The sequence below is a fragment of the Miscanthus floridulus genome, chromosome 10, assembly GCF_019320115.1.
Source record: "Miscanthus floridulus cultivar M001 chromosome 10, ASM1932011v1, whole genome shotgun sequence".
Classification (NCBI taxonomy): Eukaryota; Viridiplantae; Streptophyta; class Magnoliopsida; order Poales; family Poaceae; genus Miscanthus; species Miscanthus floridulus.
In genome coordinates this window covers 65,400,460-65,411,532 of record NC_089589.1, presented here as the reverse complement: position 1 = coordinate 65,411,532, position 11,073 = coordinate 65,400,460, and the positions used below count along the sequence as shown (strand labels likewise).

The 11,073-nt window shown below is 47.4% G+C and overlaps 1 pseudogene; it reads right to left on the bottom strand.

The window, feature by feature from the left end:
* Window positions 1-5,425: 5,425 nt before the first annotated feature.
* Window positions 5,426-7,465, bottom strand: LOC136484812 (7-deoxyloganetin glucosyltransferase-like; annotated as a pseudogene).
* Window positions 7,466-11,073: the final 3,608 nt, after the last annotated feature.

The following is an 11,073-nucleotide window of genomic DNA, read 5'->3' as shown; positions in this document are numbered from 1 at the left end:
TAGAAGGCCAGCCCGAGAGGGTCGGGGCCTGCTACTAAAGCCCTCAAAAGGGTGTTGCGCGCTGAGTGATCCGTTGGGCCCAAGCCAGAGCCCAGACACCCTCAATCACCTAACCCACGGTAGGCTCTGTCCAAAAGGAGGGGTGCCCCCAGGCCTAGAGTTGGTAACTCCTAGACGAGTTCACCAAACCCTCGCTTGGGCCATAGACCTACGTCACATAGGACCAGAAGGGATCAGCACATCTATCGGTTGGCCCCGATAGCTGAGCACCCCCATCAAACATAGGATAGGGCCCCATGAAGGGCATTGCACTCCCGTCAGCAGAAGGCATCCCTACCATGGCTGGCTTGGTCACCAGAAGATCGAATTTAGCCCTTCATTGCCATCACGTACCAAGCCAACTGAGGCCACGAAGGGCTCGGGGGCTCCTAATGAGATCCTAACATATGGGTATGTTAAGCCTTGGGATCAATGGTTCCCAACCAAAGATACCCAACCGAGCATGGGCATGGCGTAGCCCCTGCTCAGGGCTCAGGGGCTTCCCCGAGCCTCAGGCTCCGATCGACGATGGCCCATACTAGGCCCTAGGCTCCTGCCCGGGCATACGACGCTAGCCGGGCTCCTAGGCATAGCACTTCAGGCGTGGCCTTATCGGCCGCCCCCATGATAGGGTCACGCACGGGGCGTGACACAAGAAGACAAGTCCCCTCGGCCTCTAGGGACTAGGAGGCTCCCAGGCCTACACGTCAGCCCCTGGAGCCGACCTCCTTTGCCTCCAAGAAGACTCTAGAAGGTCCACCTGGGGGAGGCCGGTCCAAGCCGACATAGCCTGACACACAGAGTATTAGAACAGAGCAGTCGGACAACGCCCAAGGCTTCTTCAGCTCCATGACACCGCCATGGTCCATAGAGCACCACTGCAAGACCCTCCTAGACTCCATCGCATGTAGACCGTAGACACTTCTCCACAAACCGCCATGTACCCAACCTATCTTGGTATATAAGGGATAAGGTCAAAACTTAGGGGGGAGGAGGATCCGAGATAGACCATTCTACTCCTCATCTGTGGGCAGGGGCAACCTAGAGAGGGGCACCGAGAGCTCCTCCACATATCTGTTGATGGTAGATAACAAACATTGTAAAATGTCAATATAACTTGAATAAGGGCATGAAAGTAATCATCAACAAAGGTTTAGGGGTTTAAACTTACAAATTCCACAAGTTTTGGTGAATCTATGTTTTCAGCAGGGTTTATTTAGAAATCTATCAAGGTGGACCAATATGTTAGAGTTAATCGTGCTTACCCATAGTGAAACAGGCACTAGAAGGATCTAGAAGATTCTAGAGGACACCACACCATGGCAGGGCAAGGTGTAAAGAGTCTAGCATGAGCATAAACAAGATTACATACTTGCATAGTGGACCAATAGTTCATGATAGGGGTAAAAATGGTAATTCAAGGATAGTGGACACACATCTAGGCTAACCTCAAGGATAAAAGGAAAATAAAGAATAAAAGAATATTCTTATGTGGAGCTAGCATGTTCCAATATAGCCGTGCAAAGAACAGTTAAAGATCATACAAGTTATATGACTAGAGTTAGAAATAAAGGTGAGATGAATGAGGAGATCTCCGGGCACTGGTCTGCTAGCAAGCCATAGAGACTTTAAGACTCCTACATAGTAGCTGAACATGGGGGATTACAAAGGACAAACATGGATGTAACCATCTGCCGCCTACCCCTCAAACGTGGGGCACCATCATATCTGAAGGTTCCCATGTACCTGAGCACACCACGCCCGTGTATAAGGAAACTACCCATATGCACGTGAGACTCCAACTCTACGGATCGTCAAGCAAGAATATGGGCAAAACCGAAGGAATGACGAACCGTCACCTCAACCCTTGCTCTACTTCTACTCATACAAGTCATATGAATGATTATGCATAAAGTTGAACATGTTAAGATCATAACACATAAACTATATGCTAGTTCATATATCATGATTATAACAAGATAAGTATACTCTAGTTCATATGTACCACTATATAAATGATATGAGAGCATGACTATGGAAGAAATTCTCTTCGTATTGATACCAAGCTTTTCTCTCTTTTCTTCCAAGAAGCCAATCCCTCCTTGATAGTTGTTGCTAGCTCACAAGACTACTACTAAGAACTAAAAGATTACAAGAGTAGGGTAGTGAGGTGTGTAGCTCCAAATGTTGTGTGTTGAGTATGAGCACTACCCCTTCTTATATAGTGACATGGAGGTCGGTTTGGTGCTGGAAAATAAGGAAACACCTGGGAACCGCCTATGCATGGCGGCATGCAACCGCCAGAGAAGTGTGGGCCCGAGAGGCTGCAACTAGGGCACGGCCGCACCCTGGTGGGCCTGCCTCACGACCGCCTTCGTGTGGTTGGTTCTTGGGTGGGCCTAGACCTTATCCATGTCGGTGCCCTGCCCAGAATTGGCTTTTGGATGGGCTTTTACTTAATTCTTTGGTATTTGGTTGCACGAATCTGCTTTACGCTTTGCTTGATTGCGCCTTTTGCTTGGTTTTCCAATTGTATTTGAATGTGTGTCCTACAAAACATGTTTTCTCCAATACAAGTGGAACTATATTAATAGTAAAGGTATATGTGTCAAAAGATTATTTATTTCTCCTGTTTTGGACTTTATTTGGTAGTCGAATTCGATCGTTAGTGACCGCCAAAACCTATGAAGAACGCATTGATTTGTTCATAGGCTTCTTGACATAGGCAGAGCAAACAAGGGGATGGTGTCCACGCATTCATTCCCTTGCAAACATTGGAATAGCCTTATATCGAGGGTGAGAAGACTCAGGTAATATCACAAGAATTCTTCTAGCCGCAGCGGTTGATTCCCATACTCGACAAGATGCTAGAATGGATGACACAATCACCCTAATCACAAGAATTCTTCTAGCCACAAGGGGTTTCTATGATGTAGTATTGATTCATGGAGGGTCAAGCAGAGGTGAAGATGCTTGACAGAATGAAAATGGAAAGAACATGGTGGAAGCTTCGAATCTTTCGGTAAGGCCGATGTGGTATATATGCCCATCAAAGAAGCTGAGTCCAAATGCCCGTGAAACAACAGTGTGCTCATGAGGGCTTGGAGTATGGGATAGCAACAAAGGGATAGTGTGCCCATGAAGCCTACGAGCAACAGGTTGGAGGAGTGAAAGTGACAGAGCAAAGCCAATGGAACCAAAGCGATTCTCTTGGTTTCTAGTAAAGGCATACCAGCAGCTTCTGAGGCTGGTGCAAAGGAGAATTTCGGAATGAAATCATTTCATCAGAAATTGGGGGGCACGTATTGACACCAAAATTTGGGTTAGTACATAGGACCCCGGATTTCAAGATTTATTGAGAAAAGCCAAAAATTCTGCAGGATTGGCTAACTAAGACACTGTTGAAATCGACTGAATTTCATGATGTTATCATCTCGGAAGTGGGCTCTACTGATAAAAGATGGCAGTTATCAGAAGCGAGAAGGCATGATGGACTTCATAGTAGGGAAAAATTGGAGTCCAAGTTATCTTAATTTTGGATGTTTTGTCTTCTAATATTGTAGTTGGTTTTGTTCGACCAGGACTCGTAGTCAAGCCTCGGGTATAAATATTGAACTCCGGCTATTGTAATGGACATCCTTCGATCAATCACAAAACCCGTACCTTTACTTTTTGGCTTACGCCAACCCTAGGAGTAGGAGTAGAGTAGATCTCAGCGAGTTCTTCAAACAAGCAGGGTTGCATCAGCTGATTGACCTCCGGCTTATTTGTGAGTATCCATCACAACTTGCATTATTACTTATAAGGCTGCATCAGCTGATTGACCTCTTACAAGTCGTTGTATAAGTTAGTTATTAATCTGTATCGTTATTCGTAAGGTTGCATCAGCTAATTGACCTCTTGTGAGTCATGTTATAGATTAGTTATTGATTGGTTTTGTTATTTACAAGGCTACATCAGCTTATTGATCTCTGGTAGGTGTCGATTCTAATTAAAGTTATCGATATTGTGTTAGATCGTTTACTGTTTAATATAATATCACAATTTATCCGATCTAGATTGGGATTTGTTAGTCTTTACCATATTGATCCATCGTCTGCCTCTGCTTCACGCCTATATTGACGTTAGATTCTGCTCAAATCGACTAATTTATCTTGATCTTGATCGAACATAGAAAGTATTCGAAGTCTTGCTCTACTAAGAGGTAGATTCATCAATTATCAATCTTTGATCTAGGGTCCTACTGTCAATGCTGCATCAACTGACTTGACCTGTTGACGGTACAATAGATTGAGTGTTGTTAGTTAGTGAATTTATCTATTAAGAGAACATGATGTCGTTCATTCACTATGTTTCTATCGGCTATTTAGCCAATAGCTTGAGCTATCATGCGTATGACTTGCTTTCATGACTTTATTGAGATATAAGTAGATCTACCGATTGCTGATCTCTGATCTAGGGTCCTACCGTCAATGTTGCATCAGCTGATTCGATCTTTTGGCAGTATAATAGGTTGAGTTTAGTTAGTTTGTAGATTTATTTATGTCCAATGAATAAGTGTTTGCATGATGTAGGACAATATCACTGGAATCGGCTATTTCAGTCGATATCCTGTTTATTGAGGATATACAAGCTATTTTCAATGCTTGTACATGTTTTTGTCCTGGTCAAAAGCTAGTATGATTCTGAACTAATATGAATGCTTTCACACCTATTCTTTATGCTTCCGCTTGTTTTCATGATCATCGGCTATTAAAATCTGCATAATTAATACATGATAATTATCGATAACATTTATTTTATTCACTCTGCATCGTTAACATGCTGGATATCAACTCTTTATTTGATAGCCTTATCTTATCGGCTATTCAGACGCATACTTGGAACTGTCTGGAGCAACACTAGCATGTTGCGCCTTAAATTACTAATCAATCTTTCCTCCTTGTCAATTACAGGGTCAAATTGACTGGCACGCCTCAGGTCACGACCATCCGGTCCTGTGTTTCTGAAGTTCTGAGAGATCTCGGGATCTGCTCCACTTGGCTTCTCCCAGCTTGCTGACGTGTTGGCGGCGAGGCTGGAGCGCGTGCGCCATGTTCATTTTTTGAAGTCAACAAATGTATATTGGCACTTAGCTTGAGATCTCTTGATAGTTTAAAGCTAGCATGCAACATACCAGTATTGTATGAAGGCAAACTTTAAATCAAAATTGTAGAGCCCGAAGAGATATACAACTTTGTAGTTGATAATTTTTTTATTTGAAATTATTTAGAATCCAAAAAATATTATGTTTTAAGTTGTTAGAGTTTTGAAAACTCTTTTTTTTTTTTTGCTTTTTCCAAACGACATTGGAAGGAGATATAACCTAAACCAAAGTTACAGTGTCGGTGATATTGATCTAGTGTACCTCACGTCCTCACGGCATGGATAACAGACAGCCCAAAGTAAGGCGGGGTACACTAAGCGGGCTACACATGAAGCCCATCCCACATGGCGTAACAGTAGATATTGGCTCTGTGCACATGAAAATGATTTTGCAATACAACTGATGATGGAGAGCATGCATTCGAGCTTTGTGTATTATACAACTTATTACAAGCAACAGATTCTAGTTTTGTCAATGGGCGTCCTTACGTGGGCTGAACACTTGGTTGACCAATTTGTTAAAGTTGACCCAAGAAGTCCCACCACAACCTGGCAATGGCAGTGCTGCCGCAGCTGCACTCACCTTCCATTCGGCAGCTCGTCGCCTCATCTCTCTTCCTCTCTCGCCTCCCATGACCTCCATCACCTGCGCCTCCACCTGGTCTCTCAGCACTGCGCCGTCGCCGGCAAGCTCCATGCCTACACCCCACTCGGTGCAGGCGAACCTGCAGTTTGTCTGCTGATCACCGCCGACGGGCCAGCACAGCATGGGCACGCCGGACGCAATGCTCTCGAGCATAGAGTTCCACCCGCAGTGGGTCAGGAACATGCCGACGGCCTCGTGCCGGAGCACCTCCCCTTGGGGACACCAGCTCGCAACGTAGCCTCGTCTCTCCTTTGTCGTCTCCCCCCTGCCACTGGTGAGGAACTCCGGTGGCAGCGCCGCCGCAGTGCTCTTCTTGGCTTGGTCATTCCTGATGACCGCCAAGAAGTCGTAGCCGCTGTTGGCTAAACCCCACGCGAATTCAACCAGCTGCTGGCTCGTCAAGACGGCTATGCTGCCGAAGTTGGCGTACACCACGGAGCCAGGTCGCTTGCTTCCAAGCCATTCTAGGCAGCCCTTGTCCTCCTTTAAGAGGCTGGCGGCGCCACCACTGCCGCCGGCGCCGGCGCTCTCGCTCAGCAGTGGAAGGGGCCCGACGGTGTATATGTGAGGAACGAGGACGTCCGACATGGCGGCGACGACCTTGCCCTCGAGCTCGTCGAACGTGTTGAGGATAACGGCAGACAGCACAGCAGGATGGTAGCAGTCCATGGTGCTAACGACGGCGCGCAGCACGGCGTCGTCGGGGTCCGTCGTACGTATGAAGCTTGGCATGTCTCGCAGGCGCATGTTTTCGGGCATCCCTGGCATCCAGTCAATCTCCGTATTGGTGAGGTAGCCATTGCTCAGTTGCTCACCTGCAAAACGAAACTATCGATATATTAAAACGAACCATGCATGCTTGGTCAGACAGTGACAGTCACAGAGGTACACAGCTTCGATCGATCACTTGCCTTTGAGTGGAACGAATCCCTTGTCGACGAGTTTCTTGAGGTGCAAGGCCGCCATGAGCGAGCACGCGCTAGCTCATCACCCAGAAGGCCACGGCCGGGAGGCGCGCCTCGTCCTTGGCGAAGCGCAGCACGCACTCGATGTCGGAGACGACGCAGGTTGCTGGTACACCGTCGGCGGCGGCATCGTCGAGGTGGTTCCTGAGGCGCGGGACCGAGGCCTCCAAAGACAAGAGCAGGGCGGCGATGTGCTGCGGAGAGTGGTCGTCCTCGTCCTCGTCGGAAAGCGGCGGTGGCAGGCCGTCGGGAACAGTGACGAAACGGAACCCTGGGGCGCCGGCGACCGTGGCAGGCCCCCCCGAGCGGATGAGGCGGCGGAGGTTGCGTTCGGTGTGGACGAAGGTGATGCGGACGCCGCCCAGGACGTGGAGGAGCTTGGCGAGGCGCAGCGCAGGCGCGACGTGGCCCTGCGCTGGGAAAGGGAAGAACACGGCGTGCCAGCCGGCTGCCATCTCCCCGGAGGTGGCGTCACCTAGCATGGACATGATCGATCCTCTTGAAACCAAGGTTTTAAATAGCCGGCTATGCCATTTAGCTTTTTGTGTCTAAAAATAAGCTATAGCCGGCTATAGCGGGCTATAGCGGCAACTAAGGGCTAACTTGTACATAAAAAACTTAGCTAAATCATCAAACAGCTATAGCCGGAGATAGCGGAGGCTAGCCGGAGATTTAAAACCTTGCTTGAAACTAAGATTTGCTGTCTATTTGTCGCTGCACCATCAAAATCGATCGGTTAATGAAGCGGTCGCTTCTCCGACATCCAATTATTGTATGGGTTCCACAAAGTGTCACACAGCCTTATTGCCACACCTACATAGCTTCGTGCTGCATGCCTGCATATTGCTGTCAGTCACGAACCATGTGTATTATTGCCACACCTGCCGGTTTTCGTGCTGGCGTGGTAGTATTAGTTCTTTTTGGCCTTCGGATCCAACTAACTATCACAACATTAATTTTCCACCATTGATCCTACCTACCACAGTTGCTTTTAGTTAAGAAAGCAGAGTCCTGGTGCCTCCATAGCCAAAGATGAGGTCCCCCTGCCGGCCTATTTAGCACACTAAGGTGAGATGGTCTTGGGCAACCTTGTATGGTATTTCTTGCTTGATAACGATGAGACATTGTGCTATCAACCAGCCTATCGACGCTACCTTCTACTTCTCAGCTGGAATTGACTTCGGTTGAGGAAAGCACAAATAGGCTCCACGGACGAAGCATGTGTGCCGTCGTCGCTGACATATGATCAACAGATGCCATCGATCATGGAGGAGACAGTAGCACAGCAACACTCACCGCCAGTAGACAACTCTGAAGAAGAGATGCTAGTGATCATCACAAGCACTACCAAAAACAGTAGAATTGTCGAGTGCCTGAGGGTTTGCCGAGTGCATTCCATCGTGCACTCGGCAAACATCCTATTTACCCAGTGTTTTTAATTAAACACTCGGTAAACATATAGCACTCGGAAAAACTTAACTTTGCCGAGTGTTTAATAAAAAACACTCGGCAAACTACAATGAAACACTCGGCAAACACGGACACTCGGCAAAGTAGAGGCACGTGCGCTGGGCGTGCGGCGGCCATGTGACGGCCGTTGGGTGCGCCGCCCTGCCGTTATAACTTTACCGAGTGTCCGTTAGAGACACTCGGTAAAGACAAGGTTTGCCGAGTGTTTTTTATTGACACTTGGCAAACTGATATTTTTGCCAAGTGTTTTTTTTGACACTCGGCAAAATGATGTTGTTGCCGAGTATTTTTTATTGGCACTCGGCAAAATAATAATTTTTTTCCTCTCCTGTCCTCCAAACTTTTTCTACTCTCCACATACAACATGTGGTACTACATGTTAAAATTTGGCATATTTCTCGATTTGTTTGCTATATTTAATTAATTTATTGCATTTAGAGGAATTTTTTGGTTTAAGTCAAATTTGAACTGCAAGTGATTCAAATAATGGAATAAATTGAGTGGAGAAATCATATTCATGTTATTGAGTCCATTTTGGGGCCTTACTCGGGAAATGAAAAGAATTTTTGAACATTTTGTTCAGGAAACACGACCACGAACTTGTGGTCGAATGGTTTTTAAATTCTAAAAAAAGAAAACGAAGTCTAAAAATGACGAGATTTGTCAAAATCTCATGATATCATATGTGGAGACTATGGAAAAAAATTGAGAAGGTTTCGCACAATTTGTCACGTACGACCTTTACAAACCGAAGCATCTCCGAAGAAGAATCGTAGCGTTGAGAAGGATCCGGTAAGATTTTGAGTCAAAGTGACGGTCGAATTGGGGTTTGACTTCAAAACTTTTTATATAGGCAATAGACAACATAGATTGGATCACGTCAAATTTTGGTAATTTTTCGGATCGGTTCGATAATTTTAATTTATTAACTGCAATTATAGAATTTTAATTGATATATATTGAATTTGAGCTATAACTGCATGAAATAATGGATGAATATTCGTAGAAAAATCAAATATGCATTGTTGAGTGAATTTGACAAGGTATTTTTAAATTACATCGTAACAAATTTAGTAAAGCACGTTATGAAGAAAGATGATGGGTGGGCATGACATATCAATTTATTTTGCTGAGTGTTAACTGTACGACACTCGGCAAACAATATAGTTGCCGAGTGTCATATAGTGGACACTCGGCAACATACCCAAGCCGGCCCCACTTACCAGTACCGTACCGGTTGAGAAATTGAGAAAAACAATGCCGAATATTTTGGATCTGGCACTCGGCATACCTTTACTTTGCCAAGTGCCAAATCGCGGACACTCGGCAAAGCCCTTTGGTTTTTACCCGATCCGGCCGCACACTTACTCACACACACTCACACACTCACCCACACACACGCCCACCGAACCGCCGCCGCCGGGCCGCCGCCGGAGTGCCACCCACCACCCCGCGCCGCCGGAGCGCCACCCACCATCCTCGGCAAAGCCCTTTGGTTTTTACCCGATCCGGCCGTACACTTACTCACACAGACTCACACACTCACCCGCACACACACGCCCACCGAACTGCCGCCGCCGGAGCGCCACCCACCACCCCGCGCCGCCGGACCGCCCTCGGCCGCCGGGCCACCACCCCCCACAGCCGGGCCACCACCCTCCGCCGCCGGACGGCCGCCCCTTGCTGCCGGGCCCTCGCCTTCCCGTGCCGCCGGCGGCGGCCCCTGCCATCCTGGCGCGACTCCCGGCCCGGCCCCCGGCGCAACGCCCCTCCTGCCGCCGCACGGCGGCCTGGCCACCCGGCGCCCCTGCCTCCCAGTAACTGGTGAGCCCTTCCTCTCTCTTCCTTGTCCTCCCCAGATCTCCCCAGATCGAGCTTTTTTCCTTGTAAACATGGGCAAATCCACCGTGCCAGCCGCTCTTTTCTCCGCCATTGCTGTGTGTTTTTCGTGAACGCTGACATTGCTGTGTGTTTCTTTTACGAACTAGGAGAACATGATTATGCTAAAATTATGCATATCGCACCGCAGCACGGTTTGACATAGCCAAGATGAGAAAAAGGTTGGCCAATTCTGTTAGCCTGTTAGGAAGAAAGGACGGCCGCCTGCCGTTGCTCTCAGTTGTCTGTCTGTCCGTCCATCTGTTGAGTGACTGACTGACTTGGAACCAACCAAGGCATGCAATGGAAAAGGAGACGACTAGTCGTTTGTGTTTGGCCCAAGCGAGTCTGAATCCTCTGAAGTTGGCCTTGGTCCCATATATTCTTCTATGATTTGGTCTGGTTTGCTGGGTGATGCCGACGCCGATGGTGACGTCGTACGTGCACAGGTATTAGCTGCTTGCATGTTCAGACTGAGACTAATTATTAGCCAGCCGATAAGCAGATGCCTCCATGCATGTGTGTGAGATTTGTTAGCAGTAATCAACATGCATTGCAAACACATGTGAGATTTGGTTAGCAGAGGATCATATTCTGATTATTATCGCTAAATCTCACTGGGGATGCGGTTGAGATTTGTGGATGATATTTAATTTAATTTAGGCGGCTGATCATGACCAGTTTGGGTTTTGGTCGCCTGCTTTATAAATGGGTACTACTATATTCCAGGGATCTGCCTAACATAACCATGAGAGCTGAGCTGACTGATGGTTCACGCATATAATCGTTTGGGCCCGGATCTGGGGGTGATTGGTTGGTTAGTTGCAGCCTCCTGAGACGGTGGGATTTTTTTTCCACTTCCAGGAGGTCGGGGCGGGCCACGTGTTCTAGTTGTGAGCTTGTGATCCCTTGTCGCGTCTCATTTGCTTG